The sequence below is a fragment of the Lycium ferocissimum genome, unplaced genomic scaffold (genome assembly GCF_029784015.1).
Source record: "Lycium ferocissimum isolate CSIRO_LF1 unplaced genomic scaffold, AGI_CSIRO_Lferr_CH_V1 ctg97, whole genome shotgun sequence".
NCBI lineage: Eukaryota > Viridiplantae > Streptophyta > Magnoliopsida > Solanales > Solanaceae > Lycium > Lycium ferocissimum.
In genome coordinates this window covers 314,272-338,360 of record NW_026727848.1, presented here as the reverse complement: position 1 = coordinate 338,360, position 24,089 = coordinate 314,272, and the positions used below count along the sequence as shown (strand labels likewise).

Below are 24,089 nucleotides of genomic sequence, written 5' to 3'. Positions count from 1 at the left end.
GAAAGGAGGAACAATAATTGAAAGGGGAATTGAAAATGGACAAGGAGTGTAACAACACTCTCAGTAGTAGAACAGCGGTTGAAAGGGTTAAGCAAAGTTCTTGCAAATAGAATAAACAGCAACAAAGCGGTTGAAACAACAAAGGGAATGAAGATGATCAATTGAGGGTAAAACAGAAACGATGAAGTATAAGTGAAGAACAGAAGTGAAGAAACAGAAGTGAAGAAGTAAAAATGAATAAACGAAGGATTAGAAAGCTTTATATAGGCATGGGTCATGGGGCGGTTACAAATCCCGACCAATCGGGGAGCGCCACGTGTCCCATAATTAATGAGACGTGAGTTGAAAAGACGTGCGTAACGGCAGTTGCAGAGATTGGCCATTCGGGGAGCGACACGTGGCAGACGGCAGAAAGATGTGACAACTGTTCCCGCCAAAATGAGAAGATAAGAACGAGCCAACGGAACCACCGGTTTCGTGATCCATCCACTTCCCGTTACTCTGGCAAAGCCTCGGTCCGGAAAGTGTGGGGACTATCTGTATATGGTAAAAGTCGGGTTAGCGTTTGTCCGGGGAGACCGGGGGCCTACAAAAGAAAGAAGACAACGACAAGCGCTCAGACCGAGGGTATTGCCAGACCGAGGGTATTGCATCCGTAGCGCTTGGTCAGAAGAAGTTTGAAGAAAATCGTAGGGTCCGATTTATCCGGGGATAACTTCTTAGCGCAGTTGTTCCGGTTTTCTCCATGGCCGAGTTGATCGTGGCCGTTGGTCCGGTTCATACATAGTTGAGTAAATCGTGGCCGTTAGCCCAGTTTCTTCATGACCGTTATGATCGTGGCCGTTGGTCCGGTTAATCGACTATTCAATCGCCACATGTGATCATTCTCACACTGTTTTCTCGGGTCGTACGGGTGTCAGACCGTACGACCCAACCTTATCCATATTAGGGTTTCTTTATTTCTAAAAGGGCTTCATGAGGAGGAAGGGCCCATAGAGGAAAACTATAAATAGAGGACACTTCCCTACTTTTAGGGGTTGGTTTTTCAGAATCAAAACATTGTATAAAAATTTATATAAAAGCTTTCTCTCTCTTTCATTCTCCCTGATTTTGGTCCGGATTACAACATTAAATCTACTGTTTCACGTTATTCGATATTGCATTGAAATATATATAGATATCTTAGCTCAGATCCACAATACGAACACATTCGTCCAAATCATTAGCATGAGATTTACACATATTTAAGTCATTTATAAGTATCCACATATATTTTCTTCATTAACTAAAAATAGATTAAAGTACCCACATATCCTATACCTCATTTACAAATTCAACTTATTACCCAATTTCGGGGTAAACAAATATAACATAATTAATCTTAAATTTCAGCTCTTAAGTTCTGACTTAAATTATTTAGTAAGTGAAATTCCGTCTTAAGATCTAGTTTTCATATTTAAGCTTAATACAGATTTCCTTCTAAATTTTCAGCAGCTCCCATTTTCTTGTTTCCCGCATAAAAAAGTTGTATCACACGACACACAGTTAAAATATTTACAATTTTGCTTCCCAGAAGAGAAGATTAGTGATCAAACAAGTACCTCAAAGTTTTAGCTTTCTTTGCTGCACATGACATCCCTAAGAGTCAAATTAGGTGTAGCATCTTTACCAACAAGGAAAATGGACAATTTTGGGACAATGTTAAGTCCTGAAGCAGGGACAATGCGAACCATATTTCAAAGAAAGTGAAATTAGTTATGCCAAGGTCAAAAGGTCTGAAATTAGCAGGGACCTAATAGCTTATACTCATATAATATATTTCTTTTCCTTTCGATGCCATTCTCAGATGTAGAACTAGAAGCTAAAATAGAAAGGACGTAGGATAGTACATTTTGATGGCAAAGCAATTAAAGGTTGAGACATTCTACTATATTAGAACAATGAATGAGGAGCTAGGATCGGCATGTCTGTTTTTGGTCCTTAAAATTTAAGCTGAGGGTATATCGGTCATTTCACATTTTGGTCCTAGGGAATTTGGCTCTTGCATCTTAGTTTCAAGTCTTAGATAAGCACAAGTTTGAATGAACCATGGACTATAATAGTTTCAAGTCTTAGATAAGCATGAGTTTGAATGAATGATGGATTGTAGTAGTTGCACCAGCTGAATGCCGGAATACTACATATGATGTAAATGAGCTTTAGCTTGTTACTTTTGAGACAATCATAAGTTTTTATTCCAGCTTAATTGACTGACAATTGATTAATCTTTTGGATTTCCATCAGAACGTATCAAGTCACATGTTGGAAGCTTCTGTTGGATTTTCTCAACTGTTTCTGCCGCTAATAGCACACAAGAAAAGCCAGGTTTATATTTCTCACGTTTGATGTAGTTAAGGAATTGGAATCAAAGTGAATAGCTGGGATGGGTAGTTCCATCTATATATATTGTATACAAGACTTGAAGATGAAGGAAGGATATGGGATAAGTTCGATCCTCATTTTCTTGCCTTTTGGTCATGACTGGTTGTGGCTTATAGCATTATATTGGTTCTTCAGGTTAGTGATTTAATTCTCACATAAATGAACTTAAGTAATCATGGGATGTGAATACATATATTGGTATCTGGTGTTTGTTCTGAACCAATTCGTCTTATTCCTTCTCAATTAGTAATCAGTAAGATTTTGTTTTTCGGCTATACCTACATGTGATCCCAACATAATTTCTTCTCTCTTTTTTGTTTTTGTTGTTATTCATGTGGTGCTTCTGAATTAATCTCTAGGACTGTTGAGTATGAACCTATAAAGGATACATGAGGCCTGCGGTTGCGTTTATTCCATACTGGATTCTCGTCACTTGTGTTGCACGTGTATCCCATGATAATAGTACAAACATTTTAAAATTATACAAGTAATATTGGAATATGTTTGATGAGATACACTATATTTGAAGGGAGAGATCTACAAGCTCAAATTGATTAATTGTGAGTCTATTCGACCGACTTAGTTGTTGAACGTAAAATGATTAGATATCGTTTGAACACCTAAAATTTGTTATGTAAATAAGATTGTCATAGCGAATACTTAACAATGTTCTTGCTTTTTTCTTTTAATGTTTCAACGACATATAATAGAAATTTATGGTAAAAGTTCTTTTGTTTATTGTTATTCCTGTCTTTTGCCCTCCACAAATTCCTTCTTGGCCGCCCAGAGTGTTGAGCTTTGCTTTAGTATATCAATCTCAATTAACTATTTATATCGAACTAAAAAAAAAAAAAGAAATTTTAAAAAAGTACCCACCTTTTCTTTAATATCCACTTATTTATCACATTTCTTTGTTTTGATTAAAAAAAATCGCATTTTATATCCCAAATAAAAGAAAAAGGATTTTCCCTGTCCAAAAGCCAAAGACATCTGTAACGTGGAACTGATAAGACGTGAAAGAAAAAGTGTAATTGAGAGTGTGGAGACTTCACAAAACAATATGCAGTATTCACACTATGATAACATTAAAAATCTCATAACTAAAATAATATAAGTTGTCATGGTTCACTACGATAGATCTTAAATTAGACTCATATGTAAATTCTCAGATTATATCAACAAATTCGATAACCTCACATTTTGTTGCATTTTAAGAAAATCTTTCCACTTCTGCAACAAAATTAATAGCAATATATGATGGAAAGTAAACTTACAGGGAGGACATAAATCACAAGCTCTTTATCTTGAACGCAAAAATACAACATAGTCATTAGTTTCTATTGATGAAAGCATCGAGAGTAATCAAATATTTTTAAAAAAAAATAAAAAAAAAAATTGAATCAAGAAATCTAAAGAAAAGGTAAAATTAAAAAAAGGAAGAAAAGGATTACATGAATTTAAAAAACTACGTATTAAATTTTGAAAGTAGTGTTGAGTATATTCATTAATTCTTACCCTTAACACAAAGATACAATATAACCAGAAATCATTAAAAAAAAAACACCCAACAAAAGATGGGTAAAAAGGGAAGAAAATAGCAATATAATTAAATGTTAAACTACTAAAGATGGAAAATTTAAATGGGGTTTGAGCATATATCTGTCGACCTTCAAAATTCTTTGAGATGTAATATACGATTTAGAGGACATACCTTGCATAGAAATATTTGGTGTATATCAGTACCTGTGTACAGAATAAAAGGGTAAAGTTTTGAATCATGGAGTTCATCATTAATTATTGTTCACTTCAATATTGTTGTGACTACATCTGATTCTTATAATTTTAGTGCAACCAATTGTTTTTGCTACCTTCGTTAAATTGGACTCCCAAAACGTACGCTCATTTACTTAGAATTCTAAGCATCATCACTAAATAACATTAGTTTAATTTGTCTTAACTCTTAATACACTGTATCTAGACTTTCTTGGGTTTTAACTTCTAAGTGGTCATTTACCTATTTGTATTCTTTTCAGTTTTCATGGGAAAAAAAAACGCATGACTATACAATTAAGGTCGTGTAGGAATTAGATTTAATTATAGAGCAATGTTTGATTAAGGGCATGCTACTTAATACGATATTTATTGTGAAGTGTTTTTACGACTTTGTACATTAGTCTAATAGGAATAGTGTTTGATTGAAGAGTAAAAAGGTCGTTTAACTTTTTATGGGCATTATGGTAATCTAACTTTTCACTTAAGAGCTTCCCACTTTTAATAATATATATGATCTACATACACATAGTGTTTTCTAAGGGAAGGATATATTGTCAAGTCCATATATCTATATCTTTTTGGGTACACCAAAATGCTCTAAAAGTAAGTGGACAGGAGAGAATTTGGAGGCAAAGTGAAGATGGTGTAGTATGTATCATGAATAACAATAATTATCCGAGTCATATTAAAGCGTATATATCTATTCTTGATTAAGAACTAGCATGTGTGGGACTTAAAAAGGATAGCAGAAATGTATGGAGGGGAATGGACCAAAATTTTAAATAAAAATGTCCATATATATACTTGTGCAAATTGAGGGGAAAAAAAAAAAAACAACAAAGAGTAAAAGGCAATCTAGAGTGCAAGCTACGTAAAGTAATCTTATTGAGATGTTGTGTTATCGTTATTGATTGGGGTAACTGAAAGATGGCCTCGACCACTTGGTGTTATCGTTATTGACTAAACTTGATTTGTTTGTGATACATAAGCTTCGCAACTACAGTAATTGCAAAACTTTCTCTCTTTTTGATTACTCATTATCAGGTATAATTTCACCAATTTTCATTACTTTATTCATGGAATACAATCCGTTGCTAGTTTCATGATGGTTAAGAATCATGTCGATAGGAAGTGCAGCTTTTTGTAGAATTTTATAGTAAAGTGAGGTAATCAGTGTCATTATTTTGTCTTATAGGGTGTGTTTGGTATGGAGGAAAATGTTTTCCTAGAAAATAAGTGAATTCATGTTCGTTTGAGTAGTGGAAAATAAGTGAATTTCTTACTTATTTTCTCATTTTCGTTTGGTTGATAGAAAACGTTTTCCGGAAAATACTCATCCAAGCCTCACCAACTCCAACCCAACCACATATCCCCACCCCACTCCCACGCACCCACCTACGGCCCCACCCCCCTCCCCTCCCCTTCCAAAAAAAAAATTTCTTTTGATTTTTTATTTTTTGCACCCCCAACGCCAACCCTCACCAACCCAACCCAACCCCATACTCTCCCACCCCACCCACACCCCACTCCCACCCACCCATCCCTACGCCCCCACCCCCTCCCCCTCCCTTACGCCCCCACCCCCTTCTATTTTTTTTTTTTTGCACCCCCCACCCCCAACCACTCCCGTAACCCATACACCACCCCCTCCCCCGCACCCTACCCCCCACCAACCCTCCCCCCACAACATTTTTTTTTTTGTTTTTAATTTTTTTTTTCGAATTTTCGACACGACCACATCCCCCATCACCCCCCTTGCGTGAAACTCATACCACACCAACACCCCCCCCCCCCAACCCCAACAATTTTTTTTGAAGTTTTTTATTGTCTTCTGCAGGTTTCTACACCCCCAGACACCCCCTATCCAAAAAAAAAAAAAAAAAAAAAACTTTTCACCACGCACCACCAAATGTCAAAACTTTTTTTTCAAAAAAAATATTTTGGGTGGGGGGTAGGGGGTGCGGGGTGCAAAAAAAAAGTCAAAACCTTTTTTTTCAAAAAAAATAATTTTTTTGTTGGGGGGCGGGGGGTGGGCCGGGTAGGGTGGTGGGGTGGGGTGCAAAAAAAAAAAAAGTCAAAACCTTTTTTTTCAAAAAAAATAATTTTTTTTGTGGGGGGTGGAGGCGTGGGGGTGGGGGTGCGGGGGTGGGGTGCAAAAAAAAAAAGTCATAACCTTTTTTTCCAAAAAAAATAATTTTTTTGGGGGGTGGGGGGTGGGCAGGGTGCTGCTTGGGGGGGAGGCAAAAAAAAAAAAGTCAAAACCTTTTTTTTCAAAAAAAATAATTTTTTTTGGGGGGGGGTGCGCGAGGGGTGGTGGGTGGGGTGGGAGTGAGTGAGTTGGTGTATGGGGTGGTTATTTGAATGAACTCGCTAACTTGTTTTCCCTATTTTTATTAGGGAAGTCATTTTCCCAATTTTGAGAAAAATGTTTTCCAAAAGAAAACGTTTTCCAAAAATTTTGATCAAACGAACATGAAAAAATTTAAAAATACCGAACATACCCATAATTACACTACACCGTCAAGCTTTCTTTTTATTCAATACACATGTCGTAGTCTGTTGCAGTATATCCCTGCTTTTTTAGTTTTACTTAGACGCTCACGAAATAGTATGGAGAGGATGTTTCCACTGTTTGTGGACATGCCACATGAAATACTCAAACAAGATGATCGGATTTGTAATTCTAGATGGAGAAAACAATTTCCAAGAAGTATCGATGATGTGAGTTCATGGAAATTGGATTGTATTGTTATGTGTAATATTTGATTGTTTATTCGTGTTTCCACTTATTTCAGTAGGTCGAAAGGCGAAAGCCTTCCTTTAGTGGTGTGAACCATACAGAGCATTTGCGTGATGAGAACAGAGAAAGGTTTAGAAAATGTCAGGTGCAATTCAAAGATCTGGTTGGTTTCCATCTTACAGTTAGTTGCATTGCATGTATAGAAATGTGAACTTTGGCTGTTTCAGATCATAGTGGTTGAAATAGTTGTAGTATTTTTGTGAACGGTTTAATTTTTGTACATAATATGTACAGTGGCGTGAATACTATACTACTGAGATACATTATGGTGTTAATCACTTCTTTGACAGATGTATTGCACTTTTCAGAATTCCTTTTCTGGGTAATTAATAGACTTGATGTTCCCTCCTTAGCTCATGACTAACTTTTGAAACTGATCTAGTTTTTGATATCAATCATGTGAAGCCTATTGAGTCAGAAAAAATTCTTTTATCATTTCTAGTTGTTAGCTTTCAATCACAAGCACTTGGCTATATAGTAGTCAAACTATTGTATCAGTTAAGTGGAGCCAAACAAGTTGATATATGAAATCTTTGCTTCCCCCATCTTTAAGGCGATGGATCTGAAATCTCTGCATATATATAATAGGCTTCAATTGAAGTCTCTGAGACATTTATATACCAAGACAAAGATATACTCAAAGCTAAGATTAGGTTACTAAATTACACTGATATGGTTGTTCGTGCTATAGAACATATCATGCTAGGGAACAACTCAACATAATCCTTTGTATATTTTGAGACGTTAACACCAATGGTACGATCTTATGGGCTAAATATTATCCAAATCCAAGCGGAAGGACATACAAGCACTCAAGATTCCCTTCCAGTTTGAACAAAGTTATCTAAAGAAAACAAAGACTTTCAACATAACTATAAATTCCTTGGATGGACACATGAAGTACCTGACTTTAAGTTCAGGATGAATACAATGTCCCCATCACGAGCTGTGCAGGATGATTCAAATCTATGTATCCATATTGGAGGAAAGTGAATGATATGTCTCTCCCATTTTCTTTTTGGAGTCTGCTCTAAAAGCCACAAGTCGAAGTATCCACTTCCCTCTTTCCTGTAATCTATGACTGCTAATTCCCCCTTCACCTCTATTAAATAACTTAACACACGCAGAGGTGCATTCCACATTTCCACAATGCCATAATTTCAAAATTTTCATATGTAACATCAAATGCAACTATAGCTATAGCACATTTGGAATCGCTAACAAACTAATAGATAACTCCTCTAATGCAAACACCAGGCTTAAAACACAAAGTAGAAGGGGAAATGCTTTGAGTCTCTCTCAATGATTTGTCTATACCTAAAGTTAAAACCCAGTGTTTTATGTACGCTTATCGAACATGATTTGTTGTTGCAAGAACTTTGTACTTCTTTTCTTCTGGCTCAAAACCTAATGAATAGTTATGCGGACAAAATTCTTCATTTAGGCTGGATAGAAATCTTACTTCTCTTGTACTAGGATTGCAAATTGCAACACGTTCTGCAGATAATGATTGCCAAATGCAAAATAAAGCATTAATGCAATCCAACCAAGTTGATGCAGGGGCACTTTGGAAGATTTTATCAAATCTCTCAGTTTGAAGAAAATAGGCAGTCTTTTCCATCTTCTTTTTGCTCAGATGTGTAAAAAATATTTTCCATTTGGCACAGAAAGAATTTTGATCCACCAGAACAGGTTATAGAACGACAATTATGGATATTCACAAAATTCTATTTGAATACAAGAGAATTACGGAAAAAATTAACACACTTGAAACGCAATAAAGACTTAGCAGGAAACCATGAGAATATTTCAAAGATTATTTCTTGAGGAATTGATAGAGTTCTTCCTCTAAAATTCATCTTCTTCTCCATTGTTGATTGCTGAAGGCTGGCCGCTGAAGTAATTTAATTTCTTTATTTCCTTCCTAAACCTTTTTTTTTCTTAGGTACAAAATCCTTCCTTTTAAAGAAGCAGTAGACTAAACGTTTTCTATTAGGAGAAGGAAAAGGGGAAAATTAGTACTAATAAGTCTTATTTTTTCCTTTTAAAAGCTTTAAGTTATTGAGAATCCTCTCATAAGTTAAAAATCAATTTATATCACAATTAGTATTAAACTAGTGAACTTATATGCAAAATTATCAACATCCTAATAATGAATTTAGATGTTATCACTCTTTTCTATAATAAAAAATATATATTTAGGTTAATCCAAAAGCTAATTCGTACACTTACATAACCAATGAAGATTATTTATGTTTTTATCTGATTAACAAAGATTCACTGAGTAGTTAAGAGAATTATTTATATATATACTATATTAAAAGCACGAAGGGTCTTAGAAATGTTGATTGAACTTTTGTCCTTCGTTAAAAGACTCTACAATAGACAAAATTGTCATTTACTATTTTTCTCAGATTATTGTTTAATTATATTTATAAATAATATACATAATATATAAACAAAAGCTGCCGTCTATACGCATAACTTTTCTTTATTATGTTTAGGACTCTTTAGGGTTTTCTTTGATTGGGTTTAGGATTCTTAGGATGTTACTGCCTTTTAGCTTTTCTTCAGTTAGGTATTGGTTTCAAGTTAGGTTTTGGTTCTCCAAACCAATTCTAAAAGAGCTACAACACATAAATAACCCTAAGTAACAATCAAACACATCAAACACTATCTAAACACATCAAATACGATCTAAATAGACCTTCAAAGTTCAAAATATTCAAATGTCCAATCAAAAGTACGATTAACTAGTTCCACATAGTTTTAACATAAGTCTATAAAGCTTAAAACATAAGTTCATTATGAAATCCAAACTACTACAACTGATCATTCGGTGTTCGGGCTACGTAATCACGGTCATCATCATCTGCATCATCATCTTCTGGGTCGGAGGGGAGGAAGAAGGGGGCACACCAAATAGTCCACATGCAATGTAGTTTTTAACTTGTACCTTGAGCGATTCAAGGGTCGCTTTCATCAATTGACTTTCCTCAACTCTTTTTGCCTCGGTCTCAGCTAATTTTCGATTAAGTTCTTCGATCTGCTACGCCATAGCTGCGACCTGAACACCATCAACTCTCTCGGCTTGTCGAGAAGACCCTTCACCTCGCAATCTTGTCCGAAGGCGACTTAAGTTGTTCCTTGGGCCTAAACCGTACGCTCTACCTTTTTGTACTCCCCTAACTGCTTTACACCAAAATTTACCCCGTAATTCGATGACGGCTCTCATGATCGGGGCCGAGTTCGTTGATCGTCCACATCTTGAATATATTGCGTAGGTATATTAAAAAGTGAAACTTAGTATATAACGAATATATCTGTCACACCCCAACCCTTGGGGGTGTGGCCGGCACCCGGCACCCGAAGGGCCGAGCGAACCAACTGTGATATCTAAACTCTGTAACGTGAACCATAGGCCGACGAGGCCGCTGAATAACAATAGTAAGAAGTATATAATAACAACCTGCAAGCAGAAAAGGCCCAACAACACATATATGCATAACTAGGCCGACAAGGCCACAATCAAGAAAGACAACTAGTCGAAGCAGTCCCGCAAGGCCAAACACAATACCCGTATACCGACCCAGTCCGTAAGCTCTAAATAGCACTACGCATCAATCGGTCGGGACATGGCCCCGACGTACCCATAGCTATACTCTCTCTCTATATATATATATGTACGCATCCTATTTAATGACTCGACCAAAGAATCGTGAGAATGGAGTGCGAACATCCCCGCTCGAACTCTCGGTATCCTACCGAGAAAGGTACACCAACTGCCTACCGTACTCACATGATCACAAATAAGACAAACGCGTCAAGACAAAATATGTACCTAGCATGCGCAGCCGTAAACATAACATAAGCATAAGAGATACGGATAATCATGGAAAGAGATCTAGAGACAACCTGAAACTCTGAACGAGGCTACTGAGGGCGACCATAATCATGACATAAATGTAAATTGTTATATCCCGCCTTTTTGCATAATCGGAAAATTCGAAATAATTGTGATTTATGAGAAAGAAGGCCATGTTTGAATTTTTCTTAAGAGGTGTGGCTGATATGAAAACATGAATGTGAAAACGCCGGAGAAGGCTTAAGGGCAAAATTGGAATTTTGGAAATTTGTTTCTAAATTATAAAATATGATTTATGAAGAATTGGGCTAAAAAAAATATGAAGTTAAGGCCCAAAACAAGAGTGGTGGCTTGCCATGGGTGGCTAAGGCCCAAACCCATGATTTAATTAATTTGGCATGTGCAAATTAATTATATAAGGGAGTTAAGATTCAAGAAACTTCAAGAAAATAAAAGAGAAATCAAGAAAAAAAGAGAAAGCCAAAGAGAGAAAACTAGAAGGAGAAAAGAAGAGAAAAGAAAGAAAAAAATTTTTGGAGCTAAATCCTTGGTTCAAAAATTCATTTCTTGTGGGATTATTACTAAGTGCAAGATTATCTACAACTTAGTATAATTATTTTGGCAAGAGGACAATTCTAGTGGCAAGTGAAGAACTTCAAGGAAAGGTAAGAATTTTATGCTTTTGTTATGTTATTGAGGTGTATGTATGATGAGAAGTGAAAAATGAATGAAAAGCATGAAAATTTTGCGTGTGTCTGGGTCAGATGTTGGTCACGTGAGTATGCATATATTGTATGACTATGATGACTTGAATTTATGTTGGAATCTTGTTGTAGTTATAGTAGAAATTGTATGGAAGCGAAAGTTGTAAAATTCATGGAAGTTGGAAATTGTAAAGTAAGTCCGGTGGTTTCACAATACGATGGAAACGTGAATTAAATCCCATTAGTATGTCAATTGTGTATTGTGAAAATGAATGGAAGAATAATGGTTCTTGTTATGGAAAAATTTGGTTGTTAAGTTGTTGTAGGAAAACATGCAAGTTTATTGTAACTTAAGTAAATGTGGAATGAAAGTAGTAAGATGCAAATTATGATTATCATTGAAAGTTGGAAAGATAGAAATAAGTTATGAACAAGTTTGCTAAAAAGATTGAAGAGTGAATTATGCCTTTGGTAGAAAACCGGTATATCAGGTATACCTTATGTATGTTTGGTGAAAAACGATATGATATGCTCCCGAATTATGTTGTAGTAATCTTGATGTGATGAATGAGAAAATGGTAAGATTGGTTTGGAAGTGTAAGGTCGGAATGAAAGATGTTATGTTATGCCGGAAAGACGCGCTAGTTAAGCCATATTATGTGTTTTCAGGATACTTGTTGTTGTTATCGATGCTGTTGTTGGGTTGTCATTGCTGATATAGGTCGAGCTAAAGCCTCGGGGGTGTGGTATGTATAGGGAAAGTGTCGCCAAATTTCGGTAGCCAAGTATAACCCCAAGATTAAATGTTAACTTTCATGAATAGTAAATCGGTAAAGATGACCATTTGCGCATTTTTGACGAAACGGAATCGAGATTGACGAGCGTAAGGCATAACAAAGGTATGTAAAGCCTTGCCCTTTATTCTTGGCATGTTCTCGAGTCTACCAGGCCCGAAAGAGAGCTCGATTGTACTTCCGCTTTCGAATTCGAGATTGAAAATAGCCCAAAATCGTTCAAGAAGATTGAATTGTTTACCTTTCCTTTGTCAAGCAAACGCCTATCTCAGGCATAACTTCCATAAATGGATTCGAACACCCTAAGATGATTATGGACGACTCCCTAAGGTTTATTATCCATAATTTGCGTACTTTACTATGGTTGTCCGAGGTGGGTCCACAAAAACCCGATACTCCCGGCTTCAAATTGAACTATTTCGTCCGTTCTTCATGGGTACCTCGATTATGTTTCCGTCCGTTAACTAATAAGTATTATGTCTATCTTTCCGAATCTTGACATTATTCCGACTGGACACTCGTTCCGATATAACCGCCTACTCGATTTGATCTATTTTTCTCGAGCTATTTTAGTTTTATTAAGTCCGTATGTCGTGTCCGTATGTATATGGTTTCTCATTAGTCCGTTCGCGGATGCCTCAACGCTTCCTTCACCGCGCTCGGGCCAGGCTCCGTGATTCGTGCATTTTCACCGCATTGTTCACCGCGTCCCCACGGATGTGCGGCCGGATCCGTCCGTATTTGATTATGATCTCGATTATTATGATGATATTACGGAGATGGCGCTGTGATGGCATTTGATTTGATTCGTCCGTCCACCGCGTCCCGTACTACGAGGCCGGTTCGTTACCGCGTCCCTTATCAGTGGCCGGATCTCGTCTGTCCGATCGGGATCCGATATATATATGTACGTTCGTATATGCTATGACTTCCGCATGCATACTTTATGGTCGTTAATGCTTCGTATGTCCGATTTGGATCATGACTCTGTCTGTCATACTTCTGGAAATCTGGTTCGGACTCCGATTCCGTCCGCCATGCATTTAAGACCGGTTCTCGTCTCGAGAGTCCGTCCGTCGCACCGTATTTCCGATCCGTATTGTGCCTCCGCGCTGCATTTCCTCACCGACATACTTATGACTCTCGTCCGTACGCTTTCCGTAAGTCCGACCCGGCGGATCCGATTCCGTCCGTTACGTTTTTACGTATTCGATTCTCGATTAGCGACATGTATGTTACATTTCCCCGCTTTACATACTCGGTACACCTTCGCATCGACCCCCTATTCTTCTGGGGCCGTGTTACATGCCCACAGCGCGACGCACCGCACCCGCACGCCGCCGCTTAGGTTATCGATCTCGTGCTTTTGGAGAGCTCCCTTGATCCGAGCCGATACTTTTGGCATATATCTTCTCGTCGTCCGTTCGTTCGTATATGATCATTTGGGTGACGGCGGGGCCCCCGTCCCGTCTTCTCGATTCTCGTTCCGACGCGAGGCCCGCAGACATGTCCGCGGGTTCGCGGGTGTCACCGGTCGTGCACGTATGTTCGAGTTTGCGACTTTATTCGTTATGATAGCTCCCGGGCCAGTGGCCGTTCAATTATGTTTATGTACGTATATTTCTCGCGCGATGTATTTTATATTTGTACGAATTTATGTATGTCTGATCGGAATTAGCTATTTGGCATGCCGGGACCGCTAGATAGTACGCACGGTGTCCGCGGGACACCGGGCCGCGGCCCACGGGTTGGGTCGTGACAAAAGTGGTATCGCAGCGAGGTCGGTTCTCGGAATGTTCGCAGCCGTGTCTAGTAGTCTCGTTTATCGACGTGTTGGGCCCCACATCTATAAACAAGAGGCCACAGGACATCTAGGATGTTATGTTACCCTTTCTTCGACTCTTAGATCGTGCGTTAGCCGTGTTATCCGGATATTTTCCCTTCGACGAATCGTTATGTTTTTCGCCGATGCCTCCGAAGCTAAGGCGACGGGCCGCCTGCAGGCAAAGCGGTGCCGAGACAGGGAGAGACTAGCCGGCTCGAGGGTTACTAGTGCTCCGCGCCCGCCGTGCTCGACGTTGTGGCCCCGCCGGAGGGGTCCGCCCACTCCGCCACTCGTACGAGGCCGGAAAGCCCCTCGGCGGCTTCCGGCCGCTCCGCCCAAATGCGGAGGGGGCGGGACGTCGAGGGAGGCGGGGCCCACTGGCTGACGACGATAGTGGCCGGACAAAGCTCGCGGACGCGGACAGAGAGGCGATGATGATGACAAAGGATAGCCCGAGGGTTCGCGACTTCCCGACACGGTCCCCCGCAGTTTTTCGGTCCAAGCCCGACGAGACCCTCATGATTTCATTCACAGATGCAGCCGTTGGATTGTCCGGCTCAACGACCGAGTCCGTCGAGCTTGCCGCACACGTATCGCGGGATGTCGCCCAAATCGCGAGTCCCGGGGTCGTCCCGGGGTGAGAGTGCTCCCCCAGCCACGTGGGATGAATTTTCGGCTGCCTTCCTCCGCCACTTTTTACCACCTCGTAGCCGCGGCGGCGAGAGTCGACCGGTTTTTGCGCATAGCGGTGCAGGGCGGAGTATTCGAGAGCATAATTTGGAGTTTGACCTTCTTCGGCCCGATACGCGCCGACGATTGTGGCCGATACGGGAGGACCGGACGCACCGGTACGTGGATGGGACCGGACCCCTATTTGTTGATTGTCCGCATGGCGATGGCAAGACAGATCGGTATGGACATCGCCCGACAGAAGCTTATGCACGTAGTGTGTAGGACCGACATGCGCAGAGACTCCGTCCGGGCAGAGATTATGATATATAGGCCCGTGCGGCCGGGATTCGTGGTATTCCCGAGACTCCCGAGGCGGGTGGCCTCACAGCGAGTCCGGAGATTTCCCTCTCGGTCGTGCCGCGGGGGTGCACAAATTAAAAACGTTTCGATGATGCAGTCCGTCCGGGGCCGGCCAGATTTCGCAGCATTAGGCCCGGGGCAGACGAGTAGGGGTTCGGGGCCGCCTAGGCCACCTATGCCCCCGTACTTATCAGGGTAAGCCCCATCCGGAGGCACGCGCCACGGCGCCCGCTATTTTTGTGGTAGTCCAGATTATCCAGAGAGAGTGCCCGTACAAGTATGTCAGGGCTCCCCCCACGACCGGGCCGCTGTCGGCTCATCTTCTCTCCGCCCGCGCGCCCCACGGGCGGGGTACGCCGCCGCTTGCAGTCGCGGGCAGGGTCGCGGCGGGAGCTCCCGCCCGAGCGGTCCTTCGAACCGCATATACGCTTTGACTAGCTCGGCAGACCCGGATGCGCGCCAAACGTGGACCCGTGTATGCAATTAATCTTTTTTCGAAAATATGTGCATCCGATCCGTACCGTGTTCTCGTCAACTATATTCTCGTATTTCTGATCGTGATTCGTACGCCACATTTCTACGCCCGTGTTCGGTGAAATTTCCGTGCCTTAGTGCTTCCGGATCCGATTACGTTTCGTTTAATATACCTCTCGCGCGTCCGACTCCGATCATAGTTTCGTCCGATATACTTTGGTACGTCCGATTCGACTTCAAATTCTCGATTTCTCGTAATCCGACTCGATATGACTCTCGTCCATTTCTATATGTCCGCCCCCGATCGCGGATCCGTCCGACATACGTCCGTACATCCGACCTCGACCGCGATACACCGGTATACGTGTCTATACGTCTGACTCTGATTTCAAATCGGTCCGATAAATTTCGATACGTCTGACTCCGATTACAGCCCTGTCTGACATATTCCTATGCGTTTGATTCTGACTACGGATTTATGTCTGACTCTGATTATGGACCCGTTCGATATACTTCTGTACGTCTGGCTCTGATTTTGAAACTGCTTAAGACGATGTTGGAATATGATTCTGTTTGTCGTACTTTTGTACTTCTGACTCCGGATATGACTCCGTCTGACGTCCGTTTGATCTTCTGGTTCTGGTTAAGATTCTGTCCGCCGTATATCCGATTTGAGATGGTATGAACAGCCCTAATGCGGTGATATCGAAGGAAGATGGATGAGATTGGAAAATGAAGGCCTTTACAAGTTCTTCGATTAAGTGCAAGCATGTAAACGGCAAGAAGACCTTCCCGACCGATTTTGATCTACCATGAGGTTGAATTAACATTCGAGGACGAATGTTTTAAAGGGGGGGAGAATATAACGAAATAATTGTGATTTATGAGAAAGAAGGCCATGTTTGAATTTTTCTTAGTAGGGGTGTGGCGGATATGAAAACTTGAATGTAAAAAACGGAGAAGGCTTTAAGGGCAAAATTGGAATTTTGGAAATTTGTTTTCGGAATTATAAAATATGATTTGTGAAGAATTGGGCTCAAAAAAATATATGAAATTAAGGCCCAAAGACAAGAGGTGGCCGCCATAGGGTGGCTAAGGCCCAAACCCATGATTTAATTAATTTGGCATGTGAAATTAATTATATAAGTGAGTTAAGATTCAAGAAACTTCAAGAAAAATAAAAGAGAAATCAAGAAAAAATTGAGAGGAGAAAGAACAAGAGAGAAAACTACCACGAAGAAAAGAAAAGAAAAGAAAGAAAAAAATTTTTTGGAGCCAAATCCTTGGTTCAAAAATTCATTTTCTGTGGGATTATTACTAAGTGCAAGGTTCTCTACAATTTAGTATAATTATTTTGGCAAAGACAATCTAGTGGCAAGTGAAGAACTTCAAGGAAAGGTAAGAATTTTATGCTTTTGTTATGTTATGGGAGGTGTATGTATGATGTAGTAAGTGGAAAATGAATGAAAAGCATGAAAATTTGTGTGTGTCGTGTGGTTGTATGCGTGTCAGCCGTGAGTATGCATATATTGCATGACTATGATGACTTGAATTTATGTTGGAATCTTGTTGTAGTTATAGTAGAAATTGTATTGGAAGTGAAAGTTGTAAAATTCATGGAAGTTGGAAATTGTAGTGTGTGGCCGTGGTTTCATGTTGATGATGGAATGTGAATTAAATCCCATTAGTATGTCAATTGTGTATCAGAAATGAATGGAAGAATAATGGTTCTTGTTATGGAAAAATCGTTGTTAAGTTGTTGTAGGAAAACATGCAAGTTTATTGTAACTTAAGTAAATGTGGAATGAAAGTAGTAAGATGCAAATTATGATTATCATTGATGAAGTTGGAAGATAGAAATAAGTTATGAACAAGTTTGCTAAAAGATCGAAGTGGGTGAATTATGCCTTTGGTAGGAAACTGGTATATCAGGTATACCTTATGTATGTTTGGTGAAAAACGATATGATATGCCCCCGAATTATGTTGTAGTAATCTTGATAAGTGATGAATGAGAAAATGGTAAGATTGGTTTTGGAAGTGTAAGGTCGGAATGAAAGATGTTATGTTATGCCGAAAGACGGCTAGTTAAGCCATATTATGTGTTTTCAGGATACTTGTTGTTGTTATTGATGTTATTGTTGGGTTGTTGTCATTGATATAAATGGCCGAGCTAAAGCCCTGGGTGTGGTATGTATAGGGGAAGTGTCACAAATTTCGGTAGCCAAGTATAACCCCAAGATTAAATGTTAACTTTCATGAATAGTAATCGGTAAAGATGACCATTTGCGTATTTTCGACGAAACAGAATCGAGATTGGACGAGCGTAAGGCATAACAAAGGTATGTAAAGCCTTGCCCTTTTATTCTTTGGCATGTTCGAGTCTAACAAAGCTCGAAAGCGAGCTCGATTGTACTTCCGCTTCGGAATTCGAGATTGAAAATAGCCCAAAATCGTTCAAGAAGATTGAATTGTTTACCTTTCCTTTGTCGGCAAAACCGCCATTCGCGCATAACTTCCATAAATGGAGCTCGGAACACCCTAAGATGATTATGGACGACTCCTAAGGTTTATTATCCATAATTTGCGTACTTTACTATGGTTGGGTCCGAGGTGGGTCCACAAAACCCTGATACTCCCGTATGGCTCAAATTGAACTATTTCTGTCCGTTCTTCATGGGTACCTCTCGATTATGTTTCCGTCCGTTAACTAATAAGTATTATGTCTATCTTTCTGAATCTTGACATTATTCTGACTTCTGGACACTCGTTCGATATAACCGCCTACTCGATTTGATCTATTTTCTTCGAGCTATTTCAGCTTTATTAAGTCCGTATGTCGGTTCGTATGTATACGGTTTCTCATTAGTCCGTTCGTGATGCCTCAACGCTTCTTCACCGCGCCCGGCCAGTTTCGTGATTCGTGCATTTTCACCGCATCGTTCACCGCGTCCCTCGGATGTGCGGCCGGATCTGTCGTATTGATTATGATCTCGATTATGCGATGTTATTTTAGACGGTGTGTGATGGCATTTGATTTGATCTCGTTCGTCCACCGCGTCCCGTACTACGAGGGCCGGTTCATTACCGCGTCCCTTATCAAAAGGCCGGATTCGTCCGTATCCGATCGGGATCTCGATATTCGATATGTACGTCCGTATATGCTTATGACTCGCAGAGACATAATTCGCTCGTCGTTTCGTATGTCTCATTTGGATCATGACTCTCCGTCATACTTCGGAAACTGATTCGACTCGATTCGTCCGCCATACATTTAAGATCCGGCTCGTCCGAGAGTCCGTCCGTCACACTTCGTATCTCTCGGACCGACAGCCTCCGCGCCGCATTGGACAAATCCGACATATTATGACTCGTCTCCGTACGCTCCGTAAGTCCGACTCGGGCCTATGGATCCGATTCGTCCGTCCGTTACGCTTTTACGTATTCGATTCTCCGATTATGATTACGGCGTTACATTTCCGCTTACATGCTCGGACACCTTCGTACCGACCCCCGTTCTTTCTGGGGCCGTGTTACATGCCCACAGTACGACGCGCCGCACGGCACGCCGCCAGCTTAGGTTACTTCCGTCCGTCAAGCGTTGAGAGCCCTTTGATCCGAGCCGATACTTTTGGTATATATCTTCTCGTCGTCCGTTTATTCCGTATATGATCATTTGGGTACGGCGAGGCCCCGTCCCGTCTTCCGATTCGTTCGTATGTTGCAGGCCCGTGTACACGTCCGCGGGTCTGCGGGCCGTCCACCGGTCGGCACGTATGTTCGAGTCGCGACTTTGTCCGTTATGATAGCCCCGCCGGCGCGCCGGTGTCTAATTATGTTTATGTACGTATATTTCTCGCGCGATGTATTTTATATTTGTACGAATTTATGTATGTCCGACCGAACTAGCTATTTCGGGGTACGCCGGGATCCGTTAGATAGGCACGCACGGTGTGTCGCTAGGGACACCCGCCGCGCCACGGTTGGGTCGTGACATAAACGCATGCCCGTAAAATCATTCCTCACCGCGAGGCATATATCGCATCATATAACAATAATAAATCCCTTCTCGGCGAGCTCATCATCATAACATCATCTCCTCGCCCAACCGATCGCGGCAATGCACAACTTACGTGCCTACCCGGCCGACTACAACACGCTTCCAAAAGAAAGAAATACATCTAGGCGCACAACATTTACCCGGCCGCCTATAACACTCGCCGAAAGAAAGAAACATGTCTAGGTACACATATAGTTGCACTACCCTACGACTATAGCGCGGCGAATGAAAATAAATACATATATATATATATATATATACGTGTGTGTGTGTGCGCGTGCGCGCGCGCGTGCGTGTGTGTGCAATGCAAGACTAACCTCAGAAGAGATATCATAAGAAGAGTCGGAGTGACCTGTCGTCGTTACCCTCCGATTTTCATTATTGTCGCTACGTTTATCATTATTTGATCATTTGGCCAAAGAAGTAAAAGTACAAGGAAACATCTTGTTATGAATTATTTACGAAGCCAAAGTTAGTCAAACTCTTTATGAAATATGATCGACACAACTTTTATCGAAAAAAATGTGCCAACGAGAGATTCGTCACCTTGGAGCAATAGACAATTAACTCAATTAAAGGAAGTACAATCGACTCAACTTTGATGTGAAGAGTACCATAACTAATATCATTCTTCATTCCAAAAACAAGAGGGATACGAAATGTGAAAGGTACTTCGATACAAACTATTCATGAGAAAAGGGTACGCTTAACCATTTTGGGACATAATCGACACAAGTTGAATGGAAAGTCTTTTAATCGATATCCAAAAGGAACTGTGGACCATAATTTGGTACAAGTCATAGATGATTATGTATCACCAATTATCATGGAACGCGATCGATCCAAGTTAGCGGAACAATTTTTCAACGAAAGGTCATTTGAATTCTAAATCATGCCATAAAGAGAATAAAGCCCTACATACCTCGTCGATGGAGTTATATATGTTTCCCGAGTCCTCGAACACCTTACGAACGATCTCCTACATAATACGGACTATTCAAGATCAAAACCAAGGTCATAGCTTATAGAAATCTTCATTTAGACATTTAATCGAGCAACTCATGGGCGTGAATTTATAGTGCCCTTTGTAGCGAAATTTTCCCGTAAAACGCTATCAAATTCTACTTTTCTACTTCTCCTTTCAATATGATCCCATCCATATCACCATAACTCCAAACAACACAACAATATCATATAAAATGTACCCCAACAAATAAGCTAAGTTCATTGAAAGTTTCATGTTAAGAATATACAGCTTGTTCTACTAGGTTTTTCACTAATTTCTATGATCAATTACTTGTAGAAGTTCAAAGAGATCAAAAGGAAGTTAAAATATACCTTAGATCATGAAAATCACTTCAAACCCCAAGTTACTTCGAAGCAAGGTTTTCCTTCCGAAAGGTGAAATAGTGAAGAAATCACAATTTCGAAGTCGCATGTTGTTCTTTATGTTAAAGCGATATATTTGCTCTTGGTTTGGATCGAGATTGATGGAGGATTAATTGGAGAAAGTTTGAGGGTTTTCTAGGTCATGTATGGTGAGAAAATGGAAGAAAATTTCGTGCAAGGGCCTATATATACTTGGGCAAATTTAAAGCCACCGACTTTAGCACACTGTTCCCGCGACAGTTTGCGTCCCTAGACGGAAATGCAAATATCTCTCTACTCCGGTGTCGTGTCGATGAAAGGAAAAATGTTCTGAAAACTAGACTCGTAGACCTTCGATTTGGTAGGTGGATCACCCCGTAAATCCAAGTAGATTGAGAGAAAGCTCCGAGACATCCGACCCAAATTTCGCTGAAATTTACAAACCGAACTTGCGACTCCCTTTGTCGACTTTTGTATTACAACTCGTTTGACTTCCAAACTTAACAAACGACCATTATACGATTAAAAATTCATATTATTATTTTCTTAGCATGTGAAGAACTCCTAGTCTCACCCAAAAGTACAAGTTATCATATTCCCAACTTGCCGACTTTTGACGAAACTCATGCTTCTTTGATTCATTCGCCCTTCAAATCTTCCGCCACTTACTAATATTATTTATAGACTCTTGTAACCATTTATATTAATAAGCTCAATCCCTTATAACTTCAAGATAATTTCTTTTTGAACTTGCGTCGACTAACTCATGATGCGACTTTAACGTGCGAAAATCTGCGGTGTAACAATATCATTATTAGAATTTTGTATAATTACTTAAATAATAAAATTATCACTTACATAGGAATCACGAGCCCTGTTCTCAACCCATTCGATCGGATCCGACTCATGCTTCTTCTTTTTTGTATAGGTCTTTAGGAATAGCCGATCCTGAGCCGTCATCTGTCGTAGCCTTTTTCTGCAAAAAAAAGAAGGTTAAAGATAGAATTAATAACTCGATAATTACATATTGATCATAGGTAAACTTAAAAGTATAGAACTACTTACCATTGCCCTAGCCACATGCCCCTGATTTCTTGCAGACCGCAAAAGTGCAAAGAGCCACCCTTCGGGATGCACGGGCAGCCGTGCCTCGCCGTACTTGGCGATAAACTGCGAGTTCGCCAGTATGCCTTAAGTTGTTCCCATTGTACGTCGGTTAGCCATTGGGGCTTGCTCATATACTTTCTAGCCCTCGAAAACCAATCAGATAACCTTGCACTCCCCTTCTTCTCAAAGTTCACAGCAATCATATCATTGTCTATTAGATCCTATGTACACAACATCTACAAATCAAATGGCTAATGTTAGATGATTTATATATTAAATTCAAGTTATGAAATATATAATAAGATGCATAGGTTAAACTCTCTAAACATAGCCTGTCGAGTATCATATGGGATTTCACCCCATGAAGTATAAAATCGATCTCCATAAAGCCTCCGAACAACATCTAGTATGGCTTTTGTAGTTTCATGATCTGGATAGTACCCGCAGTTAAAAATTTCAACGCATATAAGATTAAGATGAAAATAACTTTAGGAAAACTTAATAAAAGACAATCTTACCCAGCTCCCTCAGGTACGATGAAAACCCGACCGATCGAATCTATATCTCTTGGCTGTAGACCATGATATCTCTACAGCCGCGTTACAGTACCCAGACAGTGTGTACCGGCGTGTGTGCAGATAGGTCCGAGACCGGCTCGCAGTTGGTGTGGATGTGTCGCGACTGTGCCCGTAGCCGATATAGCTAAGGCGCAAATTAGATACACTGGAGGTGTACCATGTGGAGAAGGAGAAGGAGACAAAGTGGCCGATGTGCTAGGAGATTTGCCCCGTGGTGGGGAATACATATATATAGGTATAAAAGTAGGATGGGTAAATAAGGACGGCTGAGGTGGTGCCGCCTGGAAGTCCCGCTGACCAGACTGGGGATACTTAGTAGAACAAATAGCATAAAAAGCGAGGCGGAGCGAGTATACGTGGAGCAGTAGTGGAACGATGTGCTACTAGTAGTCGTAGGATCTATAGGTCTCTTATATTTTTTCTTACTAGTACCTCGACCTCTACCTCTACCTTGATCACTACCACCTGATGACATCTGCATACAAATTTATGTTAGTATAGATGAACTAATATAATTACCAAGTACAGAAAGTTAATTACGTTCGAATAAAAAATTAACCAGTATAGAATTGTTTCATTACCAAGTATAAAATAAACTAACATGCAACTATTCATCCTGCCACTCATCCTCGCTTGTTTGATTTTCATTAGATGATTTTTCCCCATCACTTGTTTCAGGTCCATCGATCGATTCTTCCTCAACATTTTCTATGATAGTTAGATCATCTTCATCAACTTCTTATAATATGTGTTGAGAATGTTCCAGACTATTTTCTAACTCTGTGTCCACCGTTTGATGAACAGCCGGTACATCGTTTTGATACGCCACATCTAACGCATTATCGACCTCAATCCTCCCCACAAGATTAGTCTTTATAACAACCCACCAATCAACCTTATCCCTACGCAAAGGATATGGAGCATAATAGGCAATGGAGCAGAACTTGGCGATGCGAGCAACTTCTTTAACCTAGGTATAATAGGTAAATAATGCATCGCCTTAATTGGAACCATCTTCCCACTAGGTGTCTGCCTATAACGCGCATGTCCACATAATTTACATTCATTTAAATCATCATCTTGCTTATAGAACAACATAGAACTGTTTGGACAACAATGAATTCTATCATACGACAATCTTGATTTGGAAACCAATCTCTTTGCTTGATTGTAACTCTTAGGTATGTCGAATTCCGGACTAACTAGTTCCCCCACAAGCTTAATCATTGAGTCCATAGCAACTTAAGCAACAGTCCAATCTAATTTGATATTAATCATTCTAACTGCAA

General features: G+C 40.2%; 1 long non-coding RNA gene across 1 annotated transcript; it reads left to right on the top strand.

Moving 5' to 3' along the window:
- The first annotated feature begins 2,081 nt into the window (after positions 1-2,081).
- Positions 2,082-7,346, top strand: LOC132046172 (uncharacterized). The gene is made up of 2 exons (XR_009412640.1): positions 2,082-2,560; positions 7,001-7,346. It is a non-coding gene; the product is annotated as an uncharacterized LOC132046172 (long non-coding RNA).
- Positions 7,347-24,089: the final 16,743 nt, after the last annotated feature.